The following is a 5412-nucleotide window of genomic DNA, read 5'->3' on the forward strand; positions in this document are numbered from 1 at the left end:
CGGGATGGGACAAATTCAAAAGCAGGGGCGAGAGGGGAGCTGGGGCAGCTCAGGAACAGAGGGAGAGCCCGGGCGGGAGGAAGCAGGAGCGCTCCCGACCTCGGCTCCTCAGCGGTTTCGGGCAGGCTCATTCTGGCCCGGCAGTCACCCTCGAACGTCCCAGAATGGACAAGGAGTGGGCATCAGGCCCGGAGGGGACAGTGACAGGAATGAAGGCAGTAAGGGAGACAGAGATGGCAGTGATGAAAGTAAAGAAAGGAGGGTGACAGGAGGTGACAGAGGGGGGTGGCCGCAGAAGAAGCAGGGCCTCCCTCTCTGTCTCCTCCCAGATGCCACCTACCTGTGGTGGCCCCACCAGATCCAGGTCTGTCCCCATCCCACCCCACCCAGCACCAGCTACGGCCACACAAACACCCTCTGTGGCCCAGGGTGTGGAGCTGCGTTAAAAATGGCCCCAGCCCCCAGCCAGGAATAGTTAGGGTCAATTCCGGTACCTGCCCGTGTGGGTATTTATATATCCGCCCACCCACAGGTGTGGTGATGTCTAAAACACAACACACACACACACACACACACACTTCCCCTGCTGTGTGTCTGTCTGCCTGGAGGTAATCACTGGTCCCCGGACACCTTGCAGTGTGAATGTGTGCATCCAGGTGTCTGGGACCTTGCCGTTGCCGCCTGGTCCGTTCCCTGGAAGGGCCATCCCCACCCCCACCCTGTTCACCGAGGGGAAATAGAGACCCAAGCAGAGCAGCTGGGCCTGGGGAGGTCAGTGTCCCCAAGTATGGGGCTTGCGAGCCTTAAGCATCTGTGTTGTTCTTGGCATACCCAGGCCAGATAAGGACGGGGTTAGGGCTCAGCTCTCGTGGGAAAGGACTCTCTGGAAGGCTCCCGATCCATTCCTTTCCCAGATCTTGGACTCCAGAGCAGGCAGGGGGAAGGCGCAAGGCAAGAGGGATGGCTGGGGGGACAGGCAAGTTCCCATCAGGCTGGCCTTAAGGGCAGGAGGAGACCACAGCAGATCCAGAGACTCAGGCACCCAGGAATGTGGAGTGATCCCTCAAACCAGCCCAAGGACCTCCCAAATACAGGGCCTGGAGCGGATCGACAGGGTGACACCAGGCACCCAGTTCCCTGCATCCAGACTGGAGACCCTCTGCTCCAGGGAGCCTCATGAAGTGTGGAGTCAGGGCTAGTGGCCAGGGACTGTTTCTAAAAAGCCTGAAGCCCAGTTGGATGGAGAAGCTGTTTTGGAGGGATGGTTAAAATGTTAGGGGGCACCAGGGCATCGTGCCCCATCCAAACCAGATCAAGGGTGCTGGTCCTGGGATAGGTTATCAGGGCCAGCAGGGGTCCCAGTTCTGGTCCTGGTTCCATCACTGACTCCTGGGGCCTCTTCCCCTCTGGAGACCTCAGTGTTCACACCTGTACAATGGGGTGGGGACTTGGGCCAGCTCAGCAGGCACACTGTCCCCCAGCACAGTCACTTTGGGGCATTCTTAGACCTGAGTCTAACTCCTTCCCCCACTTGCACCAACCTTTGACCCTTGGGCTGCTCCCCAAGGGTCAGAACTTGCCATCAGATTGTCTGGTCTCATAAGGACCCCCTGGAGAACTCTCTAACAGCGCTTTACAGGACTTGTCCAGAGGAAGGTCCTTCTGAGAGCCTGTGATTCCCTCCCTCCTCATGGGGAAACTGAGGCTCAGAAGATGAGGAGCTTTCCCATAGCAGCTAAGAGACGAGAGGGAGTGAGAGGGTATTTGAAGGGTATTTGAAGTCCAAAGCTCTAGCCAGTAGCTCTCCTGTCCAGCAGAGATACAGGACAAGAGGATGGACGTTTCTATCACGGAGGACTCAGCTGGACCACAAGATGATGCAGTCCCTGCCCTCAGGGTTCAGTCTCTCAGGACAGAAGCAAGAATCAGGAGTCCTAAGGTCTCACTCTGCTGGGGGTGGGGACAGATCCAGGAAGACCTTAGCGAGGAGGGGACACTTGAAGGGCATATGAGAAAAGGGAGGAGCAGGTCAGACAGCGAGGAGCAGGGGCAGAGGTGAGAGCTTATCCAGGGTTCACACAGTGGGACCCCCAGGATGGTGATGCCCACAGGGAAGTGGCTCCTGGAAGTGGTGCCTCCAGGTCCCCAAGCCCAGCCTAGCACACAGGAAGTGCTCCAACGTCCCAGGAATGAGCAGCCTGACCTGGGGGCCACAGGGAGACCTTTGCGCAGAGAAGAGGCCTTGTCAGGGCTGAGTTTCCAGACCTTTCTCCCTCTCCTCCCTCTCCTCTCTGCTAGGTCATCACTTCCTCGCCCTCTCCACCCTCAAATAGCCCTTTGTGGTTTTGTTTGAATTGGAAAATTGATATGGAGCCCTGAGTTGGAGGGGCGGGGTGACCACCCTTCCATCTGGGACCCAGCTCTGAGCACTGGGTCTGAATGGCTGTGGGGGGGGAAGGTGTTGCCAGTGGCGACAGGACACACTGGCTGGTCCTGAGGTCAGCACTTCTTTGCCTCTGCACCCTATAAGCTGAGGAAGCCAGGAAGGAAAGGGGTGCAGTGGCGTGCAGGAGCCTAGACCATGGCCTCCCGCTGAGTCTGGGGCCGTCAGGACCTCTGCTTTCTACCTGGGACATGGGTCTCACTCCTGAGGAAGCACAGGGACCTCAGATGTAGAGCGGTGGCCCAGGGCAAGCAAGAGCTGGGTGTGGGGCTCTGGGCGGCACCCTGCCCTCCTTGAGCCCTAGTGCCCCCTCCCGCTCTGGGGAGGTGTCTGAGCTATGCATGGCCACTCGCCTGTTCTCCCTGGGACCTTCTCTAAAGCGGCACCTCACCTGTCCCCAGTCAAGGCCCTTCTGCCTCTTCTGAAGCCGTCTTTGGGAACCTCGGAGGGCCCTGGGTATTGGGAAGGCCCAGGTACTTGGTCTGGATAGGCTAGGTGACCTCTGGCACACCATTGCCCCTCGCTGGACATCGCTTTCCCACACACAGTTTTATAAACTTCCCCAAAGTGCTTCCCCTTTCTGGCCGGTTCAGCCAACGTCCACAGCGCCTCTGGGCCAGGCTCTGTGCCGGGGGCTGGACAGCCAGCACGCAGCCCTGGTCCCAGCCGAGATGTTCCCAGTGTCACTGCCAGCTCGTTGCTTCACCCAGCTAGTGTCCCCTGAGACATTCAGGATGAGAGGAAACTGAGGCTCAGAGAGATGGCCCAGCCGTCCTCAAATGCCCCAGGGTGACCAAGGACCACCCACCCAGAGGGCCTCTGCAGGCCAAGCAGGGCGCAGCGTCAAGGCCTAAGGAGCCCCCAGCCCAGGTCTCCCGGCACAGCCTGCAGCCAGGGCCTGTCTGCGCTGACGCCCTCCCTGCTGCCTCCTCCTTCCTGGCCCCTCGTCCCTTCAAACCGCAGGGCCCAGCCGGCCTCTGGAACGCGTGCCCAGGACCTTGGTGATATTTTGAGTTTAAGAAAACTTTGCAGTCGGCAGGAGCTCTTAAAAGTTATAAATAGCATCGGCGGGAGCCCACGCTGGGAGCGGCGGAAACACGTGTCGAACAGGCCTAGGAGGGGTATTCCGACGCACAGACCCCCGGGCCCCTCCCCTACCAGAGACCCACCAGGCTACTGGGGATTTTACAGCCACTGGAGCCGGAAGTCACACCCCACCCGGAAGGCGTCTAGAAAACGAGACTCCCTTCTCCCCCCATCCAGGGCCAGAAGTGGTTGGCCAGGTGGGGGGGGACATGTGCGGCGCTGCTGAAAGGGGGTCTGGGGTGGGAGGTCTTGCTCCCACCATCTCCCTCCCCACCACCAGGGCCTCCACTCAGCGGCCCAGCATGGGAACCCCAGCGCTGAGCGGGGTTTCCGAGCACGTCCACTCTAACCTGCTCAGAGGCAGCCAGGGGACAAGCCCTGGTGAAGAGGGATTATTCCAAGGTCACTCAGGAGCTGGATCCCAAGCCATGGTCCTTTCCACCAAACGCTGCTGCTACCTCCCTTCTATTTTGATGGCCCGCAGGACAACACCTTAACCCACCGGTTGGAGGACTGCAGACAGTGTGAAGAGCCTGGGGAGGTGAGCAGACCCCAGGCCCCATCCATTTCTGACAGACATCTCAGTTGAACAGGTGAGGAAGTGAGTGATGAGAGGACAAGGGACTCCTCCCCTTTAGCGGGATACGAACCCAACCCCACCCCACCAGGGTGTCAATAGTGAACAACCAAAGCCAGGCCTGTGGTCTCCACAAGCAACTCAGCTCTGGTTTGGGCCACTGTAATCTCCAGCTTGCCTTGAAGGCCACATGATTTGAGGACGTGCTCTCAGGACTGAAGGGACACAGCCACGAAAGCCCCCTGGATTTTCTCAACTGCTCCCCAACGCGCATGGGCAGGAACTGTTACTCCAATGCAAAGATCGGGAAACTGAGGCATGCCTGAGGCTCCCACCTGCCGTTCCCAGTCCCGCTTCATTCCTGCCCCACCTGCTGACCATGGTCCCCAGAAGGTCTGGGGGCGGCAGCCAGGCCTGGCGTCCAGGCGCTCTGAACCTCAGGGAGCCCCAAAGGGTTTATGGGGCTCCAAATGAATGGGCCTGTTGAGCTCAGAGGGGGCCGGGCCTGAGTAAACATGAGTGGGTCTGAGCTGCCATTCTCCCCCTGCCTCCTTCTTCAGGACCCAGGACCAAAATACAACTTCCTGTCCCCGGAGCTGAGGGCAGACTTGCCCCTCAGAGCCTGGGGCTGGGGCTGGGGCCCACTGAAGGAACACAGCCTCATAGGAGGCCCGAAGCTCGAGGACAGGGGACCTCAGGTTTGCAAACTCATAGGTCTGCATCAGTGGAGCCCCTTCAAGCCTTGGCCTCCCATCCATGAATGACAGATCGGGACACTGAGGCCACAAGCAGGACAGGTCCTGTTTCCCTGGCCAGTGAGGATGGGAATAGTGGGAAGACACAGCTGCCCACTGACCTATAAAGTTGAAATCCAGCCCTGCCGCAGGCACAGAATGGCCTACGTGCCCTGGGACACCCCCCGGAGCTGCACACTTGGGAACAGCCCAAGTGCAGGGGCAGGAGCCCTGTAAATACTGTTTGTCTGTTTTGCGGTGTTTACTTTCTAGGCTTCATTTTCCCCACCTGAAGGCCAGGTACTGACAAGCTTCCTGCCTCCCTTTCTAGCTTGTGAACTAGAAAGTACTTTGGAGACTGTAAAGTGTGGAACTCTCCCCAAGAGCCTGGAAGACCTGGGGAGGGGTCACCTCTGGGACTGGGGCCTTAGGAACATGCCCCAGCAGCTGGGGGTGGTTTGGGGCCAGCCACCTCCCGCGCTGGGCACTGGGGGCTACCGCTGGAATGTGCTGAGCGGCAGCAGCCACGTGAATCATTATACCTGGTCAGGTTGGCCTGGGACTTCCAGACT

Source organism: Miniopterus schreibersii (genome assembly GCF_964146895.1).
Source record: "Miniopterus schreibersii genome assembly, chromosome: 15".
NCBI lineage: Eukaryota > Metazoa > Chordata > Mammalia > Chiroptera > Miniopteridae > Miniopterus > Miniopterus schreibersii.